Raw genomic sequence first — 23,875 nt, 5'->3', positions numbered from 1 at the left:
CTCAGCCGCGTTGGGAGTTTCTTGTCGTCGTGGCGTGCGCGACCACGGCCGGACTCGACTCTCCTCCTCCCGCTCTAAAGGGAGTCGAGTCCGGCCGTGGTCGCGCACGCCACGACGGAGCCGTTGGCTGGTAGGGGTAGAAAGATTTGCTCTAAGAGAAGTTGGCTGTTTTCTAATGAAAGGAATGGCCCCGAACCACAAGACGGACAGGAAACCCGATTGCTACCGCACGCTTTCCGTTGCTTCCTCGCAGTGCGTCGACCCCGATATCTGGCAAGCATAAACAACGGCATTGCTCGCGCGTCAGCTCGCGTCGCCATGCATTTTTGGCGACGTGCGCTGACGTGCCGACCGGTCGACATCGACGCGTGAAAACGAGGAAAGTACGCTGCATATGGCTGGGCAATGCAGTTTGGGTGTTTATAGGCGGATGTTGGAGATTTCTTTTCACCTAGTGTATTAAGGCGGTTGTTGGAGATTTCTTTTCCCCAAGTGTATTAAGGGCTCGTAACAATACACACGTTGAAGCGAGCGATCCAGAGCGCGAGACTCCTGAGCCGAAATTTTCCGTCTTACCTGATGTTCAAAGATGTGAACTGCCAAGCGTTTCTTGGTCCAGACACGGCAGCGATGAATCTCATAACGTCACAGCCTTTACTGTGTGTGCTTTAGAAGACCAGAATCTCTTCTTTGAGCAGGTAGTCATCATGATGTCGAGCAGCCGCGCGATTATACGCCTCGAGATTCGCGATCGCTGCGCCGCCTGCCGCCGCTTCTCCGCGGCGTTAGCGGGATTAGCGCTGGGTGGCTGATAGGTGGTCATGCAGTGTTTTGGTTCTCTTTCGCTTCTCTCTGCTTTTCCGCGCACTAAACAACTTGTTATGGTGACGTCTGTAAGCTAACTGCATGTTTAGGGCACTTAAAAAAACAGCTGCGTCTTGGTAGAGCGCTCTAACGCCAACAAGAGCTACCCGGGGAGGCGGTTCTGCGCGCGTCTTGGTCGCTCTTGCGGGCGTCGGCGACGGCAGCAGCGTATCACCGCTGTCACCTTCGAACACGTCAGCACAAGTGAATTCTATTTATTGTGGCCTCGTTTAGACCTGATATTGGCACTGTAAGAGGTTGGTTCGTTTTGCAGCGCAGACAACAAATGCGGCTTCGCTTCGAATATGTACGTCGTAGAAAAATTTGTTTCCGGGATGTGATAACCCAACAGCTGACAAAAACTTGTGCCTTTTATGGAAATATAAGCCACGCGAAAATGTTAAGTACACTCAAAGGCTGTGCATTGTCAGATATGTGCCCACTCATGCCTTACAGTAAGAACCAAGGTATATGTTAATGAAACCACGCGAAAATGAATGGTCTGCAAGTCAGGAATAAAGTGAATAGTCGTACGGGATTGAAAAAAAAAAAACCGAGTGCAGCTTCTGAAATGCTAAAGACGTTTGTTGAGCAAGGTAGTATTCACCAGACCAACTAGATGCGAAATGCACTATTTCGCTAGACATGGGGGGGGGGGGGGGAAGGTGAGGAGGCGGACGCTCAACTATCCTTGTTTACAAATGCGGAGCGAAATCAACGACTGAACATTTTAGTAATCACACATACAAGTTGCGTGTTCACTTTTCGTTTGTTTTTCGCCTTCAACGAACGGCTGATCACTCGGCGGACGCATTTTTTGAAGAATACAGGGTAGGCAGTTCACAAGCGATACGAGCTGTCGTTCGAAGAGTTGATTGATTGATTGCAGGGTTTCACGCGCTGACGCAACCGAGACGATGAGGCACGCCGTAGTGGAGGGCTCCGGAATAATTTTGACTGGAGATCCTTAACGTGCGCCGAAATCTCGTACACACGGGCTCGTTGGAAGAGTGTCGTATCTGATAAGGGTCTCTGATTTCGGTTTATGCTAGATTCTGCAGTCTCCCTGTGTCATATGACGATGTTTCGAAGAAGAGTTTGGTCACGGACGCGGATTACTCTATAAGCCCATCTTCGCGCTTCTCGTGGAGGGTAAATGTAACAGATGAATCTTTGCGAGCGGTCGCCTCGGGACAAGACGACCCATCATTAAATTTGTCGTCGTGTGCTGACTAAGGGGTGTAATTTTGCATTATCCATCGTACTTCTTTGGTACAATGTTTGTGAAATTTATGCCGTATTGGCTTGTTCATGTTACTGATCAATATCTGATATGTGATATTGGCAGGCGTAACTTACCTGCTGTCAGGTATGAGTGCTCCGCTGGATTTTGTAAGTGCACAAAGTTGATTTACATCATAGTGTGTATGGCCGCATACGGAGACACTGCCACTAAATTTCAGGGCAGCGGAATTGCAATCAGCTGCATGCAAATGCTGGCTTCGGGACGCCGGCCTGTGACAGACGCCCGGCGCTCATATATATCTCACTAAGATCGCGTCATAAACGTTTATACTCTCGTGAACACACCACGCTTGCAAACAGAGTGCCTGCTCCACGTTATTGGGGGGTGTTTAGAAAGCGGACAAACGGTAAATCGCTGTCTTGAACGAGCCCCAAAAGCAACGGCGACAGTGGGGAGCGGGCCGGGGACTCCCGCGCCGGCTTTCGAAACGTGCCGCTAGGGGGATTTCAGTGGCGCCCCTACAGGCCGCGCTCGAGACGTATAGCAACGGTTTTTGTGCAAGCGACTCCAGTCAAAAGCATCGAACTCACCGATGGAACGATGATTCAAGATGTTCTTCCCGAAGTACACTCTGTTGTGCCATGCAAAAAGCTTTGGGAAGAAGGGATAGTTCGAAGCAAGCTTAAAGCGTCGAGAAAAAAAATCGCGCCAATCCACCCCGTGAATGTGGTTGGAAAGCAAAGCTGTAAACGGCACCCACAACGATTACCCATGCGACGTCACTTAAATTCACTCACATCGCTCTACAAATAGCAACACCAGAGAGAAGTGAAGTGCACTTAACCATACCATTTATTACTTCAAAGAGATATTCTTGTTAAGGTTAAATCAATGCATGAAGCATGAATTGTGTTTAGTTGAGTTGTATTGGTGTAGCACAAGAGTTGAAACTTTTGTTATAAAAATAAAGTAAGCTCCAACCCTGTGTTAAACGATCTGTCTTCTCCGTCTCTGCGCCGCGGACGGAAGCGACGAGATTTACGGCAGAGGAGGTGGAGAAGGAAGAAATACTTCTGTTCAGATTTCTGAACGGCCCATAGTGCAGCCCTAGGGAGTGATTCCTTCTTCTGTGGGGCCCATATGCAGTCCGCGCGGCCTGTGTTCTGCCCACCCGCTGAAGCTGGGTAGGTAGAGAGGGCCTGGACAGCAGCATCTCCCATTGCTCTTGTTGGGTAGGTGACGGAAAGAGAGGAGGGTGCTCAGGGCTAAAGCCGCACACCCCGATTACGGGGCGGAGTGTTCCTACTTCTGAGCAAAATTTACATTCAGCGTCGTAGCGATTCCGATGCATTAAGTGAAGACGCGTAGGCTGTTGGAAAGAGCCCGGATTGTATGAGTCGTAGGGTAGTTTGTTCTCTGGAAAGGTCAGGGTAAGGCGAAGGTACGGTTTGTCTCAGAAGGCGATAATGCTAGGTTATCTCCCTGAACGTGACAAGCGGGTGACTGCCCTCGTGCAGCTCCATAGCACGGGAGGTAAAAGCGCAGGCTTGTTGGGTGGGTGTATTTGTGGCCCTCCATTGAAGCGTGAAGGGGTGTCCACATGAGCTAAATGGAACCGTTTGGGGAGTGGTTTTATAGCACGCGCAGTGCAGGTCAGGACACCCAACCCTATTGGTAATTACAGTAGGCTTGCTGGGAATCGATGACTACCCTCCGAACCCCTGGTTGAGTGAGAGCTGGGTGATGACTCCCTCTTCTGTTGCTGTCATTTCTTGGGTCCTATAGCGAGGTACACGCAAGGAGGTTAGTTGTGGAGGTCGCCACGATGATGGCGTATTGCTGCCCTCGATGTTTGGAGGCGTCTGTATAGATAACTGCATGATCCCCTCCGAGGGGGGTGTTTAGCGCTTGAGCCCGTGCTTTTCGGTGACCATCGTCATGTGAGGGGTTCATATTTCTAAGCAAAGGGAGCATCTTTGGTTTAGTCCCCAAGAGTCTGGGAGTACGTCAAGCGGAGTGACATTCTGGGCTGCCCAGCCAATCTGGTGAAGCATGCGGTTACCCATCGCAGTTCTGAGTCGGACCTTCTGGTTAGAAAGATGGCCTTCTATCAGCTCTTCCACCGTGTTGTGGAGCCCCGTGCTAAGCAGCCTCTGTGTGGACGCACTCATGAGAAGACCAATGGCCTGCTCGACCGCCTTCCTAATCATTATATAAAGCATCTTTATGTCTTCCTTGTCAAGAAGAAGACTGGGGGTTGACGTAAGTAACTCTCGAGAGGACAAAAGTAATCGAAAGGTACCGGATTCCTTTAGGCCTCGCTTCTTGGTGGCAACTCGCCTGATCATGTGTATAATTTGATTAACGCTGTTTTTCAGGCGCTGCAAGGAGACGCCACTCATGGTGTTAGCCTCGAGATGTAGGCCCAGGATCTTGATGCTGGGGCTTGGAGTGATGGCCTGGCCATCAAGGAGTATTTGAATGTATTCCTTGGTTTGGCGTGAGGGCGTACGACAAGGAGCTGTGATTGTTAACGTGAACACTGGAGGCCACAGGCTTTATCACATTGGCTTACTAGAATTGAGATGCCATGCATTGGTGTGAGCTTACTTTAATTTTTGTAACTCTTAGCACATTAGCAAGGTGCGCACAGGGCCGCTAGACGGGCGTGAGTGGTCGCGTGACGATTTCACGTGGCATTCAGCGGGAACGCAGGGGGTAAACCAGTAGATGTGCTTGGTGAGTACACCACCTGTCTCCCACTATTCGCGTGGGCTCGTAGCTAAATCGGTAAGACAACGGGCTCTCGCTTTGTTAGTCCATTACTTCCAGGTTCGATTCCCAGCGGTGCCAGTGAATCTTTTATTTGTTCGCTGGAGTTTTCTGGTGACACCAACGGTCGCGAAAGAACCCTTGGGGGGTAGAGGCAAAAAAATTCCCGCGCCTTCCCGCGAGGGGAACACGAGTAAATGCAGAGCATTGGGGCCTCAGTACTGGTTGAAGGCAGTGTTGCTTCCATCGCTTCTTCCGTGATGCTGGAGTAGCAGACACGAGTAAACGTGGGAGCGAGCGTCAACCAAGGAAGGAAGGAGCAACGCAGTGACTGAAGCACGAGCGACCGCTAGCGGCTTTATATTTGCAGCGCGCGCAGTAGAGGGAGAGTGGTACGGGGGGGAGAGCGCGCATGCGCAAGCAGCGCGCGCTCTTCTACGCCCCACCGCGCTGCTATCACGCACCTGTTACGCCGAGACACGGCCGGACTGGAGGAGCGGCGAGCACGCACTTTCATATGAAAGTGCGTGCCCGCCTCTCCTCCAGCCCGGCCGTGGCCGAGACCGCGATGGAGCGTTCCGTGGGTGACGAGCGAACGGGCTGACTACGACGCATGCGCGCACCTGCTGTGGACGCGGAGCTGTGGACGCCGTCCGACGCAGGAAGAGGCAAGGCTAAGAAATGCTCTGCATTTAAAAGCCAAAAAGCTTTGCTTTAAAACGTGTGGCATGAAAAGTTTCAGTGCGTCCTGCCCGGGGATAGCCCAGGTGCCAGCAGCAGCGTGCCCACAGTGTAGGTACCTGAGGAAGTTGCTCGTGAACCAGGGGCCGCTTGCACGAACACACGTGCTTATTTTGCAGTCTTATTCACATTGCAGGCTTATTCACGGGCTTCAATAGGTCCGCGAATAAGATTCGGACTATTGCGCTTGCTCGAAAGCATTCAAGCCAGGCTACAGAGCGGTCTTATTGAAGACTATAGGGACAACGGGTACCTATATGAGCACGATAGAGGCCCCTGGAGAAAAGCGGGGAATACGCCGCAAAACTGCTTATTGCCGTCGCCGGCGTTGGGCAAGCGTTAATTTGAACCATGATTGGATATATTAAAAAAAATGCGGGCTATCAGGTGGCCTATTTGGGCATTGTCACAAATACGTTACAATGATCCGCATTCCTTCGTAGGCCAACGCACGCCTGCCGGGCCTCGGTCGCCTGAACGCGTAAATTCCCCTAATGTATTGAAGCCATCCAGGACCATGCCACTCCTTTCACCTAATCTACCTACAACCGTAATGCCAGTTCTCTTGCAACTGCATGTTTTTGGCCTGCCTGACCTGTCCGAACGCCGAAACTACCGTCGCCCTTGCTTTTCAAAAAAAGAAAACAAACAAATTTCGTCAAAATTTTTCCCTCGTCGAAAAAACAGCGAATACTCCTGCCAGAACAGAACATGTTTCATCACGCACATACACGTCAACAAAGTTGGTGTTCTTGCTTGCTTGGTTGGTTGATTTGATTGATTGATTGATTGAGTGATTGATTGATTGATTGATTGATTGATTGATTGATTGATTGATTGATTGATTGATTGATTGATTGATTGATTGATTGTGGCGTTTAACACGCCGGCGCTACCTAGACGATAAGGTGCGCCGTAGTGGAGGGCTCCGGAAAATTTTGAGCCTCTGGGGATCTTTAACGTGTGCCGAACTCTCGAGCACACGGGCGTTTTCGCTTTTCGCTTCTATCAGAAAAGCCGCCGCAGCGGCCTGGTATTGATACGCGTCCTTGGATTCAGCGTAGCCACTGAGCCGCCGTGGCGGGTTTGTGTTCGTTCTTTTAGAACTAACTTATTCAATGATTTTTCTCTCTCAAAACCAGTGTTGACTAGAACCACCTTCCCGTTTAGACTGCCATTTCATGACATTCCTATTCACTTTGCCGTACAACACGTAATTTGTAATTTTTCCAATAATACGTGCTCCCACTTAGGTTGTCCCGCTCTTGCTATAGTTCTGTACTTTTCCCTTACTTACAATGCACTTCTCTTGGCCCTGAAGAGATTGTTAATAACAAAATCCATATCCGGCACCGCCTCTATGTTAAAAACGCCATCTCTTCATCGTCATACCTACTGAACCCGATCCATCACACACGCGGAATTGTGGACAGGCGCAGAGTCCGCGCCCCTGGGAGTGCCGCTCCACCGTCTGCCCAGCCTCCGTACCTGCGCGACTTGGGAGACGCACGACGGGTCCCCATTCTGTCCCGAGGAGAGCGCTCGGGGCGCCGCCGTGCGTGCTGGCGGCTACGTCACCTTCATCGTCACGGTGGGCGCCGGCCAATCAGCTTGCACTTACGCAACGAGCCGGTGAGCGGCCGATTTCGCTTCCATTCCCGCCACCTAGAGAGCTGGGCAGCGTCAGCGCACGTGGTTCGCGTCCCGTGCGCCGCGCGCCAGAACGCGCCTGCTTGCGGTGCGCGACGTTCGATTCGGGACCCGCTTTCCCTCTCGCCGCCGTTTTGACGGCCAAGAAGTGGTAGTCGCACCCTCCTTTCACCGTCCTGTGCGGGGGGGCGGTTACGACGAGCGCCAAGTTGCTGCTGTGTTCTCTCGTGCAAGGGAAGTGTCGCTGGAATAATGTCTTGGCTGGAAAGAAACTCGGCAGTCTTACCACAAGCGTATCGACGAAGCAGGGTAAGGCAAAAATTCACTGCAAGCATGATTATTGCTTTGCTACTAATTTCACTTCGGAGAGGAGCAGAACGTTCTCTAGCTAAGCAGGTAACCGTGAAAGGGAATTTGTAGCGAATTCATGGAAATCTCCTGGAGGGGTAGGTTGTTCTTTAAATGCGTAGCATTCTTTTCCGAGGACACCCACAGCCAGGACCGTGTAACGCCCAGCATTTCCTCAAAAATGCATTTTTTGGCGGCTGTTCAACCTGCAATCGCTATAATAACGCAAATGGAGATAATTGGTCGAACAATTTTGAGGCACCGAAAAATTCAGAAAAGGTGACAAAAGTAAAACAGAAATGATCTTACAAACTCGAAAATGTGCATGTTATTAGAAATTTTGGGCAGAATTTTGAAAAACCGGAAAATAAGAAAAATAGCGAAACGTGGCCCTGCATTTCCACAAAAATTCAGATTTCGCGGAAGCACCACCGGTGATTGTTATAATTCCGGAAATAGAGATACCTGGTTGCAGATAACCTAGAAAAACCAAGAAATTTGGCTGCTAAGAAACTCACACTCTAGACAATCAGCATAATGCAGACTTGGCATTATCAGAAATTCTCCGAATTTCTGCAGATTTTTTATCCAGACAACATCGAAATAAAATAGTCAGAATTTTACCACAGGACTAAGCCGTTTCTTCTGAACAATATTATTTTTGTTTTTTACTTAGTCTTATTAGTCATGGGATGCCTTTGACACTATGGACAGCGTCTTCACACTTCTTTGCGTGGTAACGCATTTATATAATATTTGATTTTTTATTTACTCTGGCTAACGCGGCCAGTGTAAATGAGGTCTTTTTTTTCATGCAGTAAACGGTGCCCAAGGCAACGGCCACATTTATTTCTCACTACTTGAATACCACGTCGTATTCAAAACGACGTTTTGGACTTTTAATAGAATTGGACCCCAAGTGTGCGGGGTGATGAATACGCACGGGCGGAGCAAAAGCTGGCATACCTTGCACGGCTAGTTCCACCCGCTAACTACCAACAACAATATGAGCTAGCTCACCTACATCCAATGTTGTACACAAATTCCATGTACGCAGCATATTTTACAGCTTCAAAACCTGGCGCGCGTGCAAAAATAGACAATATTTCGAGCGCGTACAGCATAACGACGGTCGCCAGAGTGTTAGGTGTTGAGTGTTAAAGGAGTACTGACACCAAATTTAGAGGCCTAAATAACGATATAATTGGCTTCAGTAGTTTGTACAGATTACCCACAGAAATTTTTGGAGCGATCCGAGGCTGGAAACGCATCAAAAATCGATTTTAATTGCCCTGGCCGCGAACTATTACAAATCGGCAGCACTAGCGAAATCGCTTAGGGTGTGACGTCAGGCTATCCGCGATTTTGCGGCCGATTCAGCATGACGTCATACAGTTGTTTCCGGAACCGGAAGCGATAGCCTGCGCTGTTGTTGTGGGCGGTCTCGCTTCGATAGGAGGTTTGGCTTGGCTGCGGTACCGCTGTGAGCAAGGCTTGCGAAGTGCGCACTTCACGTTTCCGCGCAGGTATTGCCATCTCTCGACCGGTCGGCGCACCGCCCGCCGCGCGCCGCGGGGGGCCGGTCAGCGTATACGCTTGCATCGCGGCAGATATCTGATCGCCGCTTTTAAAATAAGCCCTGATAACAATCCCAAGCACAATTTTTCACCACACTAACACCTACTTTCTCGCATGTGGAACTTCATTTTAACGATCAGATTGATTCAGAAGAGCAGCGACAAGCGGTTGCTACCGTCTTGCTACCGTGGTCTGCGCCGGATCGAGCCGCTGAGTGTCCGAGCTGGCAGGCGCGGCCGGCGTGTGCGCGAACTGTTTCCGAAGGCAGGAAACGCTTCACGATTGCCTGCTTTATCCATTTTTTGCGATTAAACGCGCGGGATCTACAAATTCAGCTCAGCGATAGTCGTAGTTGACCATGGAGCAAAAACGGTGGGCGGAGCGACGCCGACGACGCATCGCATGCACGCATCGGGTCATGTGTCTCAAATTCACGCGTACGACTAGTCGTGGTGACAGTCGTAACGATCAGTCGCATGCGAATCGAGTGTACAAATCGTACATGTGTCCAGCGCTTTAGTGTGAACCGCGTGCAATCCGTAGCAGACGATGCAGCGAACGTCCCTGACGTCACGGAGACCATGACGTCACGGTCCGACGTCACGGAGACCGTGACGTCAGGCAGTCCGCTTGCAGGCTCTCCTTCGAACGGCCATTTTCCCGCGCGGCGACCGAATTTGAAAGTGGTTGCAATAAACGTGCTATAATTAATTATATGTTGGTGGCTGACGCCTTTCGGTTCGATTTTCGTAATTACTGGGACCATAGGTATTCTTTACAGCATAAAAACTGAAAGCGAGAAATTTCGTGTCAGTACTCCTTTAAGTGTGTTACGTATTAGGGGTGAAGCAACTTAGGGGCTCAGGCTGTGTGCATCTCTTGTCGTCGCCGTCGTAATCGCCGTTCTCTCATGCAGTCACGGTACTGAAATACCGGGAAACTCGTTTCTGACTCGCGCTAGAACGTAACCTGTACAGAAAAACACACGGGTACTCGTTTACGCGGCAAGCTGGAGCGCGTCGTAACGCATGCTAAAAAAACACCGGGACACTAGTTTACACCTCGCGCTAGAGAGCTTCGTGCTTCAAAGACAAGATACTTTTACTGCAAAGCTGTATACCTCTACCGCCCAGCGGTTTCATTTCCGTTGGCAAAAACGCTAAGACTCCTAGAATACAATTAAACACTGCATGCTTCGCCCCTCACCAGGTTTCACGTTAGTGGAGATGGCCCGGGATCTTCCTCTAATAGGCACTAGGCCGAATTCCAATTGTAGCTGGTACCTTGTTACTCGTACTATTGAGTTTAAACCTTCGACTTATCTTTTAGCCAGTAAACCGCGCAATTGAGCTCCTTGTATTCGGCTTACTAAAAAGGCGAACAGTGCGCACTGCAAATTTGGGTGTCATTGAGAAATAAATTAAAAAAGGAGCGTGCGGATAATACCTTGGTTTAGACCAACATTGAGAAACTCATCGCTTATTCGGGAATGAATCTGAGCCAACCCCTTCGTAATGAGAACAGCTACACGGATGGTTAACGGGCCTGGATGCAGTTAGAGTACGTGTGGTCAAGGATAACATACACTTATTAGGCTATATTTTGTGCCACATTTTCAAACCACTCACTAGCCATTTCGTCACATCCGACGCCTCTAAAAACCACCAAAGAATTAACAGCATAGAAAAAACTGATCGCTTTGACCCTTCGTGTTTCGACCCGATATCGGAGCTCAGTATAACCAACGATATTTATGAAAACTACCTTCTTCTAAATGAACTAATTCCTTGGGAAACACGAAATAATATATCAGCAACAGCGTGGTTTCGTTCAAGTATTTTCTACTTGAACAGCAGTTTAAGCATTCACACAAAAGTTTAACTCAGGTCTAAACAGTAGTAAATTATTCTTTGTCGTGTGATTTATAACTTTCAATAGGCATTTGACCCTGCGAACCATTGGATTTTTAAGAACAAATAAAAATTACCACTTTCGAAATAACAGCTTTCATTTCTTCTCTAGTTTCATAGCCATCGTAGCCAAGTTGTTTTTTTTTTCAATTCAGTTATTTTATTTCACATATTTGTGCAAAGAAAGCATTGGTGTCAAGAGCATTTCGGCCTTTATCAAGGCTGCTAGTAGTAGGCCTATGCATACGTTTATACGCTAACACAGACTCAAGTTATAGGATATAAACGGGACTGACAATAAGGTATGCGTACAATAAAAGATGGAAACCGAATTGGTTGCCACAAAATCTACGCAATGTATGACAATTACCCAGAAGACATTGAAAGAATCAGGCTGAAATACTTCCATGTGATAAATTACAGATTATACACAATGTATGCTTTTGTATAATCTGTATATGCTTTTTGAACGAAAAACCGAAATTTGTGCTCTCCTTAACAATGATTGGGTGGCTATTCCGTATTTTCGTTCCAATGTAACTTATTTCGTTTACAATGTAAATTTTTGACATGTGGAATGTTGAAGTACCTGTTTGTTCGGTTTTACTAGTAGCGGCTACACTTCTTCAGAAAGAATGATACGCACAGGGATCCTTCAGGGGTCTGCCCTTGGCCCTCTGTTTTTATACTTCGGGTCGCACAGCCAAATTCCTTCGATTGAAAAAGAAGGGGAAGTTCTGTGCGGGAAAGAACATTCAAACCAGTTTAATCGGTTTTTCGTGAATATAACAAAAGCGTTGTGTGCACCACTAGAGGTCCCTGTTAGTTATGCCTGTGGGACACCAAGCGTACAGGAAACGTTATTTATGTTTCCAACAACCGAATCTGAAGTGGTATCAATGCTTTCAAACCTCCGATCAAGTAAATCCAGGGATAAAGGCGGTTTTCAAATTCAACCGTTTGACTTTCTTTGACTTCTTCCTTCATTGTATGTCTACTTCATTCACCGTCTTCAAGCAAGATATTTGCATGCACCTGGGCGTGTTGCCGATTAGTGTTTTTGGTAGGGCTTCTGATATGACGAAGTCCTGATAATACGAACTTATTATAATGGTCTTTTCGAGTTTATCATAACGAGAGTAAACTGATTTTTCTCGTTCTGATTGATCTTTAGCACGTGCCATGAATTCGGGATGTGCAAACAGCCGCAGGATTTGGAGTGCATAGCCAGATTCCCCCAAAGTTACTATTAACGGAAAGGTTATGCTTGCGCGCCCAATCATTAAAACAACTGCCCTTTTAACCAACGTAAACCTTTCCACAGGTCAAACGAATCTTGCAAACCACGCATAACACGCACGTCATGTAGCGTTTTTACACGCTTTCTTCGTTTAAGCATTAATGGGCATAATCTTGCCCAACCGCGAGCAAGTCCAATTTAGTCCATTTACTGTTATGCATGAGAGCACACCAGTGGCGACATCAGATGAAAAAGGTCAGGGCGCCAACTTTCCTTCCGGGTGCAAAGACATATCGAAGCAAAGTTGGCGTGGTCGAAAGGTAGTCGTTTTGTTTAACGCGATGACAATTATGGCAAGCGCACACCCTTGTAGGGATGTTGACAAGTCCATGCAAGAGTATGCGCCACATTTGAAGGGAAATCATCCGACACGCCAAACACAGCTACCACAAATGAAAGCCAAGAAGACAAAAGTGTTCATACGGTCCCCTCGTTTGTTTGTCTTCGTCGCGGTCATGACAACGGATAAAGCCATGCTAACTAGCATGGAATAACCACCGGAGTGTAGCACCGGTGTTAAACATACAAGTTGGTTTGTAAACTCCACAATCCACCGCTTGGGAAGCTATTCATGAGCAAGAACTTTGCCACAATTATTTCCAAATACGTAGTGTATTCATCACTGCCCAACGACGCTGTGGCTCGCGCATAGTCATGCCTACAAGGCTTCCTGACGGCGCACGCAGCTCAATGCTGAGCCAAAGGTGTACGGCACGTGCGTGACATTGCAGCAATTGCAACGTCTTGGTTGCGTGCTATGGAGCACCTATACGAGATTTTGATCTGTTAGAAGGTCCAGGACGTGAATGAACAATTAATCATGGCACGTATATGCGGCCATAGCTAGATCGATTCAGCAAAGAGAACGTTCCGTTGCCAGCCACCAGGTCCGAATTCGCATACCCACACGTGGCTCTACACATGCAGAGCCATTTGTAGAGGCCATTCCAAGAAGATCGTTCCAAAGGCCGATTTGGAATGGCCGTTCCAAAGGCCATTCCAAAACTCGCCTTCGGGGCCGAAATAACGCTATCGTGCCGTACATCTTACGACCTAAACGTAAATGTTACTGCAACGTTTTCTGACGAAGGTAAGAAAAACAATCTGTTCTCTTCTGCGGCACTTTCGCACACAGTAAATATCCCCAGGGGATGGGAATCACAGCCTAGCTCACTGCAACGGCGCACATCATAGCCGCGGTTCATCTTCGGAGCCGACAACGCAAACTTCGAGAATATATTCGGTTCCAAAAGAACAACTATGTGGTGTACATTTTTTAGGTAAAATAAACAGTGCCTGGCCTACACTCGAAGAAGATCTTTTATTTGCGTTTGAAAAATATTTATCAAGCAGGAAGAGTGTATGCCAGCACCGCGAGAGACCAAGATTGGATGTTGTCGACAGCGTTTTTTGTCTACCGCAATCTTTAGTTACGTTTCAAGCCATTCTGCACTATATGCATTGTAAGTATTCTTGAATGTAGGCGCTACAGCTAACCGCCACGCACGAAGTAAGAATTTCGTGAAAGTATGGTTTCCAGACATAAGGCACAAGAATTCACTGCGCTTTCCCGGTGGCGTTGTTTCTCGACATGAACAAGGAAGCTTCGACAACTATCTGCAGAATTTCCAGAGAGAGAAAAAGTCGTGCCTGCAGCTAAAAAAGTAAAGTCGGCAGGTAACGCAACGCCGATCATGTAGCTGCTGCCCTTTTACTTGCACATGGTTGCTATTTCAAGTCGCTCCGTTTTCAGTGGCCTCCCAGTGACACCCCTTTCAAGGTGTGCGCTGCGCCTTTTTCGCTTGGAGGAGCCTTTTTTTCACCTGTTGCCAACTGGAGCAAAAGCGGGCTGGCTCGGTGGAAGTGCACGAGGCGCAACCTGCCAAGACACCCGTAAGCTGAGTTACACGCTCGAGCGCCGCGTTATTAACCCTATGGTCAGGGCCCGGCCAGCGCACTAGCGAGCAGCGTACAAAAGAGCTCAGCCTGCGTCGCGGGGCAGCTTTTGCTTCGCCGCCTCCGTTCGTGTGATGCCTGTGCTTTTACTGCGCGAGCAATAAGTGCCGCGTGTCGACAAAATTCTCGGCTATGTCGACAAAAACATAGCCTGGGACCGAAGAGCAAAGAACGAGAGAGTAGAGAGCTCTGGGAAAAAGCCGCCTTGCAGAGGAGAAAAAACTGCCTTCGCAACGTTGCCGCTGACGTTAGCAAGAATACATGGAAGCGAAACGCGGCTCGCACCTGCCTCTGCCGACTAGTGCCGTGACCCCGTTAACGCTCGGACGCGTTGTGGAATCACGTTCAGACCCAGTGCCATGGAGGGGGTAGCAGAGGAAAGGGTAAGAACGACAGCGACAAAATAGCGATACTGGTGGGCAGTGACAGGCAACCTGTGTCACTGCTAAAGCGAGCATAGGTGACTACTAAGATGGTGAGAGCGCAGAGCAGGGCTAGCACAGTGCGCGAGAAACATGCGAAAACCATCGGGTTAAAGGGACACTGAAGTGAATTTGTCAGGCTTCTGTTTTTCGTTGCACTGCGCAGACTGGCTCAAATATACATACTTCTCATCATTTATCCGTTCGACTAGGCGATATTCAGTTTATAAAGCCTGAAAGAAAAAAAAACTACCATGCGCGGTATGTGGGGGACGCGCAAACTAAAGCAGCCACGTCCGTACGTTATGCGATATGAGTGGACGATGTCCAAGATTAGAATACAAGCCGGTTTCGGTTTCGGTTCTGGAAAACATGATAAGCATCCGACGTTATCGTTTACTGGGAATTTTCGATAACTCGATAATTGGGATACTGCGCTTCTGCCATGTTGTCGACAGTGAAATACGTCAGATAAGCCTGCCAGAACGGATTGAAATCGCAACGGTCACTAGCCGAGGCGTACGCAGTGGATGAACACCCTCCGCGCCACCTGAGACGCTCAAATGCGATGCGCTTTTCCTCCACCTTTGGACCTTGCTTGGCTCGTTCCTGTATCGTAAGAGGCGTGTTCGCACAAGGCCAAGGTCCGGCTTTTTCTGGACTGTGCCCGTGAGCATGATAACGAGAACTCGCCTACGAGAATTCGTCAACGCGTCAGTGTCAGTCTGCACGTGTTCTGCGAACTCACCCGTGGAGCAATGAAAGTTGCAGCGCGCAAATGGTGAATTCAGTATAAAAGCAGGGCCCCAAAAACAAATAGATCTACTTTAATTACCGCGCTGTCGGGGATTCGAAATTGCGATTTGCAAAACAACGACGTAAAGCTCCAGGCTACCAGCCAGCGCGGCCGGAATGAAAATCTAAAGTATAGCCTGTTTACATTTTTATTTAGTTTTAGTATTCCAAGCAGTTAGGGTAACTATTTCTTGAATTACGCTTGTGCAGTAATCGTCTACCGAATTTCCACAACTATCTCTGCTCTAGCGACTACATTCCTTAGGCAGAAAAACAATTCGCAAATGTGTGGTAGTGCTGCTGGCCGCTGTGATAGTTCACGCAGCGAAAACGTGCTTCCCGCGCCGTGGTTTACGCTGTACGGTAAGCTTTTCGGTTCATTTTATTCCTTAGTACCAATATTAGGTTCGCTGACTCTTCCCCAGCCTTTAACTGGCCTTCGATTTTGTACCATTAAGCGAAGCGTCTCATGTCCGCTTGTGTGGAGTTACTTTGACTTAGATCCTGAAACAGTCTACAAACTAACCAACAAAAGGCACATTCTTCCAGGCAGAAACGTGTCGTGGCTTAGTTTGAACTAAGCAAATGAGTTGCGACGACCCGCCGGCGGCCGGTCGACTGAACTCTGGACCGATTGACTCTGTCGAAGGATCGACGAGCGCGCCGTAGCGCAGTCAAGCCAAGCCACCTTGCTTTGACGTCGTACGAAACGTAATAGGAAATCGGCAAGGAGGATGCAGACAGGGGGGTAGTATTTTCCAAGAGCATTCCAAACCTGGCCTGGAAACTCTAGCCTATAATCAGCGCTAGTCATCATGCAGTGTTTACAAATCACTTCAGTGCCCCCTTAACTCAAACGTGCGAACAAACCCTGGGGAGCTGGACAACTATGACGTAAGGCTGCCGCAGTAATGACAGCGTTGTGCACTTAGCGATGGACAAACGCTGCCCTTATCCTATGCTCATGAATGACGTTAAATGTATCCCACCACTAGCGTCACAAGGGAGATAATAATGGATTGCGTTAGTAGCTTAGTGTGGAAAAACACAAGGCCGAAACGGCGCCGTACGTCACCGTGCTCCCCATTTCGCACGTACAATATCATTTTTGTCGATACCGTTTAGTCGGGTCACAATCACGGGGGAACGTTTGAAGCGAAGCCTTCAGCATCTCACTAATTTCGCCTGTAGTCCACTCAAAATGCACTGCAGAAAGGACAACTTGGTCAGACGATGATGACGATGATTGTGGGTTGAGGGAAGAAAACTTAAAACGCTTCTCGTACTCGGAATCGAACCCCTTCCGTCGCGTCTCATAAGCCGACATCTGTCCGATTGCGCCGCCTCAGCGGACCCACACCACGCAATCTTGCCATATACACAATGTAAGGATGGCGTTACCACCATACTAATCAGTAATCACCATGAATAAAAAGGGTGCTCCGGCTTCTGGGTTGGGTCGTGGAATGTTGGACCTTATTTTGGAAAGCTTTGCGTTCCCCCGTCGTTGGTGTTTTCACGGAGTGGTAGTTGATTTTTTGATTTATTGTAGGGTTTAACGCGCCGACGCAACGCAGGCGATGAGGGGCGCCGTAGTGCAGGGCTCACGGATTAATTCTGACCACCTGGGGATCTTTTACATGCGCCGAAATCTCGTACACACGGGCGTTTTTGCTTTTGGCCTCCATCAGAAAAGCGGCTGCCGCGGCCGGGAACCGAACCCGCGACCTCGTGCTCAGCAGCGCAACGCCTTAGCCAATGAGCCACCGCGGCGGGTGGTAGTTGATTTTTTAGTCAAACGTTTGTAATTTTTGTCATCGCAGTTCTCAAAAGGGCGCTGTTGCAGTGAAGTTACCAGGTGGCTCACTAAAACTGTCTGCTCTTTTGTGGTACAGCGGCCATATACAACCGGTTCTCTTTCCTCCTCAACCATTTTATCACGCCTACAGATTGCCCTTGTTGTGCCATTGACGCCCGCACACAGGTGATGACGCCACAGGTGCAGTTTTATCCAAAATGTAATCATTTTGATCACGACATCGGGAAGTTCGTACGTAAAAGAAACGAAACACCCCGTTTATTAAGTAAGCCAGGAACACCGCCGCAGGTAAAGGCATTTGCATTACAACTCTTGTGGGTTTTCTAATACTTTTATGCACATACGGCTGGATCTGGTGTCATCTAACGACAGCGTACAATACACGTGACGAGATTATGGTGAATTTTCCGCGCGAAGGGCTAACGATTCGAATGAAAATATTGCGCAAAAAAAGCGTGGAAGCCCAAGTTGGCGTAGGCTTTGGAGGCGTCTAATGACCCTGTATCCGTTACTGACTGCCCTCTGAGTAATGGACATCTCCACATATGAAAAATCGTCGACAGGGATGTTTCATATTTATATTCTAACCAGGCGTTCGTGCTAATGACCATGTAATGGTAACGGTCACGAAATGTGTCTACTTGTTATTTTTGAACTTGAAAGTTACCTTGCTAGAATGCAGTGCTCTGCCTATTCCTTATAGTACAGCTGAGCGGCTACACAAAGTTTAAAAAACAGTTCGAGGCTAGGAGGTCAAAAATTGTAGTAAAACGTGTTATTGCGAAAGCAATAGTTGACTATGTACGCCGAAAATCCGGCGTGCTGCGTAAGGGAAAATTCCCGCACGAAATGGACGGTGGGGCAAGGAGAATAGCAGCAATGTAATGGAGCCAAAAGATTTGGGAAGTTTGTGTGCGGATATGAATCGAGTGGAAGCGCTCCGAAGTGCAATGTGAGCGCTAATCCCCAACAGCCTTCGGAGCTTGAGCTGGTGAGAGGCAGACCTAGTGAATGGTTGTAGCCGCTGTCCTGAGAACTCGTGTTGGAGACAGGTACTGAGGCATACACCACTTATCTGAGCCTGAAAATTGCAGAAGAAGCAGTCAAGCGAGTGGCAAAGTGCCTTCCCGCAAGTGTCTTCCCCGGGAGGCACGCGTGTCAGTATGCGCCGGCCCGACATTCGTAGCGGCATCCACTGCAACCTGCGATCCTATAATTGAGGCTTATCCCCCTCCCCCCCCCCCCTCAAAAAAAAAAGGGACCCCGACATGCCCCCGCGGGAGGGGCACCAGTAAATGCAGAGCATTAGCGGCGTTACGCGCGTGGCGGTGGCGATGGGTGTTGTAATGGTGGTGGTAGTAGAGGGAGAGGAGGCGGAGAGAGAGAGAGAGCGCTATCACGCCACCGTCACGCCACGACCCGCCCGCACCTGCTGTTGCTACGGTGCTTGCAACGCCGGAGCGCGCCCTGCACCTGTTGTTGCAAGCGTGTTGAGGGCGAGGAGGAGTGGGGGAGAGGGCGCAGCTGCCGTGGTGCGGACGCCGACTTACGGACGCATAACATCGTGAGTTAAAGAAATGTTCTGCATTTAAAAAAAAATGGTGCGCGTTCAGGAAAGAGTGAGTACTTGGCGGCCTCTTGTTAGGCCTGCGTTAGGCCTTGAGCTCCGACGGCGACAGCCGCTACCGCACCTGGACCTACAGTGAGCTCGACGACCACGCACGTCGTAGGACTCAGCCTCACGCCTGCGTAGCCTTAATACGCGAGATCAGCCTAAAAAGCGTTTCTCCAAGGCTCGCTGCCAGTCTAATGAAGACAATAAGAAGAAGCAAAGGATGATGATGATAAAGGGGAGACGCGTAAAGTTCTGCAGCTGGTTGCTAATTCCTTTGCATTCCCTTCATCATGAGGAGTGCTTGGGTGTTCCCTCGTAATTTTTTTGCTTTTTCTTAAAGGCAAAGCTTTCTTTCTCCAAACTCCAAACATTCATACATCATTGAAGACGCATTAGTTGCTTTCGATCTTGAATATCCGGAGTCCTCCTCTGCAAAAGATGGCATACGAAGATACCAACGATGCACAGTACATACAGCAGGTTCAAGGATGCTCGAATTACCGCCACATTTCTATGGGACGCTCCCGTAAATATAGAAAAGTAATTTAAATGATAATGAAAGCGGATAATATTACTCTGAGTTAAAATAAAACAAGGCGCCTTTCTAGTAACAGGATGAGGACGCACTCAAACTCCAGGACACCTCATTAGCTCAAGCTGACTACAGGTGGACTCATTGTGCCCGGTGGGACCTTTGACGGAATAACTATGTTAGACGCATGCACGGGGCCCTACATCAGAGAGAGAGAGAGAGAGAGAGAGAGAACGATCTTTATTGAAGTCTGGCGATGTTAGCCGGGCTAAAATGCCTAACTTGCTACGCCAGTTGATGATGTGATGGAGATGATGGCAATGATGTTGACGAACGTGATGCGCAGAGACGTTGAGTTATTTGCAGAGGCTGGACTAGACCTGTGCGTTGCAGGCACTCTGTCACAGTTTTTGTAGCTCTTGAAGCACGCTCGAGACATACATGCCCACGGTCCTAAAGCGTCCTTTACTCGAATGCCCACGGAAAGCGGTAGTCCCAAAGACACTGCGAGGGGCACTCTTTGCGCACTAAATCGAGCACATTCACAGAGAACGTGCCGGAGGGTTTCTCGCGCATCGCAGTGTGGGCAAAGTGGCGGCGTAGTTCGTTTCATCTTCAAAAGGAAGTGGCGTGTGTATGCGACATTTAACCGCTTACAATGAAAAATTGCTTCTGCCCGCTTATAGAGTCCTGGTGGCATTTCGAACTTGCAGTTTGGACCAATGGAAAATACAAACACGTAATGACGTGATACGTTATCCCAGGTTGCTCGCTGCCTGTTCCGTGCCACGCTATATTCAAGGGCAGATGCATCTTTCCTTGAGAATGGAATGGATATTGCAGCCGATGCACAATGGTTATGCGCAATGGATGCAGCAATGTCCGCCTTCACATTGCCCGTTATCCCGCAATGGGCTTGAATCCACTGGACTGCTATGTGATGGTGCGCTTGTAGAGCTTGGAGATGTAGGGCATGTATGTCGGACACAAGCTAGTCTTTTGGAAATGACGCTAGACGATGAACTACAGCCGTGGGTCTGTGAAGATCGCGCACTCTCGTGCAGCCCTACGTCAGTAAGTTCAGCACGCTAAGTATACAAATGAAACATTGCGATTAGCAAAGTAGCAACAGTGGCACCTTCATGCAGTATCCACTGAAACTGGTATTTGTAGGGCGCTGCCCCAACAGAGGGTGCGCAAGCACTGCAAACGCTGTTATGTGACGCCGCACGTGGGGCAGAACGCCGCACGTTGGGCCAGAACGCACGTCGGGCAGAACCTCTACCGTCTCCCATCACTCGCTTGGCCTACAATGAGTTTTTGTGTTGCTACGCGCGTCCTGTTGCTCGGCGTTAAGACTGCGTTACTATAGGGCGTGATTGACCGGCCAAGGCTCCCAGCAGTAGCAGCAACAGACCGAACGAAAAAAGTCAAGTGGAAATTTATAATTACGAGAACGAGGGGACCCCTTCGCAAATTTGGCTGTGATGCCTGTGCCTTCACTGCAGCAACACGAAGGCTGTGAGTTGAGCGAGTTGTTGAGGGTTCATCATTAATGATCAGCGAAAAAAAAACAGGCACAAAAGAACGAGAAACAAGCAGGAGAGCGCTGTCCTGTCTGTGTCTCGCTCTTTTGTATCTCTTTTTTTTGCGCCGATCATTAATTATGAACAGTAAAAGGATGCGTAGCCTTCCTCGTAGTTTTGTTCAAAATGAATACAAACTACCCCTCCTCCCCTTGCCAGCATCGACGGAAACTATCTGGTTGCATATCATCGGGCTGACGGTAATGATGTTCCACCAAAAACAATCTGGCCAAGTATGTAAATGGGCCTGCGCTTTTATACGAGTCAAGTACGGTTATTTCAACATTAAAACGTCAGGCCTCCGCAGTCACCAGCCTCCTCCTCTGCGTCTGCTTCACGTTGAGGCTTCTGCGATAAATAGGAACCAAATTATGTACAGTTACAAAATAAATTTTCCCGTAATAAAAATAGCAATCGAAATGAACATCGGCGGTTCACAATTTGATGGCTACGCCCAAGAGAATACATACGCCAGAATATCTCGCGTCATTACATAACCCCCCTCACCCTTTTTCTTACATAAATCCAGAAGTTAGATTTAGAACAGTTTAAAACAATTCTGTTGGTTTTGCTAAACGTAACATCAGACGTGCCCCTGCCTACTTCCGTAAAATTTCGTGCACACCACGAACCCTCGTATTCTGAATCCCTCTTCCGCTCGATCCTGCAGTAGAGGAGATCCTTGAAAGCGATTTTCGCATGCAAAGCGTTGCTGTGTTCTCTTGTCCACTCAGTCGACTCGAGGATGTACATGGAGTGGAGGACCGACACACAATAGGGCCATAAGACGTCCTAAAATAGAGTGCGCTTCAGCCATATGGGATCCTCATTCAGCAAACTTAATAACTGACTTGGAGGCACTGCTAAACCGTGCAGTACGCTTCATCTGATCGCATTATTCACGGCATACCAGGGTAACACCCATAAAAACTGCGCTCAGCTTAAGTCGTCGCGAATGTAGATTACAGCATTTCATAAGATTCACTATCACGTGTCCCTTCATAATGACGGCATGTGTGACCCTTCAGCCATTTTTCCACGGCGCAATCAATCGGGTAAAGTCAAAGACATCACGTGCCACGAGTCGTTCGATCCCAGTTTCTCAATCATTCATACCTCGAACGGCGATGGAATGGAATAAGCAGCAATCGCACATTGTCTTGGGAACAAATTCCCAGGAATTTCCACACGCTATGCACAGTTGCATGAACACCAAGTGATATAGAACATTTAACTGTGTCATTTTTTGAACACCGTCTTTTGTTTCATTTTTTTCCGCGCGCAAGTAAACAACGTTCCAGTGACGTTGTCATTAGTTTGTGACATACTGTTCTGATAACTACGATTGTTTGGTTTCTCGTGTGTGTGGGCGTTCCTACTCGATGCACTGTAATTTATTTTATCTTATCTATTGGGTCATATTTTCATTTATGCACTCCATTCGGTCGCATCAACGTTATGTTTACCCTACAATACTTTCTCGGAGGGCCTTTACGGTTATTTTAAAAATAATTTTACAGTGTGTCAGCAGCCAAAGAACCAGATGTTAGTACGTAGCCCCAAGCATTACGGATATGTGCTAGGGCTCAGCTGGGTAGAAGAGGTTCGTGCTAGGTCCAACGCGGTGCTCGCTTGCCTGTGCATACGTGCGGGAAATACACCTTCATTTTCACGTATTCCTCTCCGTAACATCTTGGTGAGGTGCGGGGTACAATGACGACAGCGTGTCCAAGGTAGGGGGCCATTGGAAGGGTTGATGGTTTCGGCCAAAAGCAGGGTGATGCACAGCGGTAGACGACAGGAGTAGGTGCTCGAAACAGTCTTTCGGCGCCTACTCGCTGTTCTTCGCGAAGCCTCTTTGACACCGCGAAGGAACTACTTGCACGAACCTCTTCTTCTCCCCAGCTGAGCCCTAGCACATGTCCGCAATGCTTGGAGCTATGTACTTGCATTTGGTTCTTTGGCTGCTGACACACTGTAACAATAAATAAATAAATAAATAAATAAATAAATAAATAAATAAATAAATAAATAAATAAATAAATAAATAAATAAATAAATAAATAAATAAATAAATAAATAAATAAATAAATAAATAAATAAATAAATAAATAAATAAATAAATAAATAAATAAATAAATAAATAAATAAATAAATAAATAAATAAATAAATAAATAAATAAATAAATAAATAAATAAATAAATAAATAAATAAATAAATAAATAAATAAATAAATAAATAAATAAATAAATAAATAAATAAATAAATAAATAAATAAATAAACCACGCGTGCGGGGATTGAGAGAAAGGCTAAAGTGTCACAGGTGACGATAAAATATAATATAATTATTGATCCGACGCTTCTTTTCTCTTTCAGAAAATTCATGTCATGGAGCAAAGTAAAGATAGAAACGGCCGTAAAGTTTTCTCGCACCCGTGCAGGCCCAGAGAGCGCACCTAACCAGACAGATGCGAAACCTGGAAATTGTATTCGAGCGAGGAAATCAGACAACTTTAGGCGAGAAGAGAACTTCCAGCACAGCATGTGGGAATAGGATTGACAGGTCATGGAATACAAACAATTTACTGAGATAATGGCTGAATTAGAGCTCATTCCTGGTGACGACAGCGTGAACCAAGAAAAAAGAAATATTTGTAGGATTTTCGCTGCTTCGGAGGGCAAACAGACGTAACAAAATCGTGCTGAGATGGAAAAAATTGGCTGACTATTGCGATTCTC

General features: G+C 47.9%; 1 long non-coding RNA gene across 2 annotated transcripts in view; it reads left to right on the top strand.

Annotated features, from left to right (window-relative positions):
* Nucleotides 1–7,299: 7,299 nt before the first annotated feature.
* LOC144176029 (uncharacterized) overlaps nucleotides 7,300–23,875 on the top strand; it is a 776,463-nt gene continuing 759,887 nt past the window's right edge. For both annotated transcript variants that reach the window (XR_013323752.1, XR_013323753.1), the window contains exon 1: nucleotides 7,300–7,582. This is a non-coding gene — a long non-coding RNA (uncharacterized LOC144176029). The remainder of the gene's footprint in view (nucleotides 7,583–23,875) is intronic.

This window comes from Haemaphysalis longicornis, unplaced genomic scaffold (genome assembly GCF_048455015.1).
Source record: "Haemaphysalis longicornis isolate Haplotype H1 unplaced genomic scaffold, Haemaphysalis longicornis Haplotype H1 scaffold_3, whole genome shotgun sequence".
NCBI classification, from domain to species: Eukaryota; Metazoa; Arthropoda; class Arachnida; order Ixodida; family Ixodidae; genus Haemaphysalis; species Haemaphysalis longicornis.
This window is presented reverse-complemented; position numbering and strand designations above follow the sequence as displayed.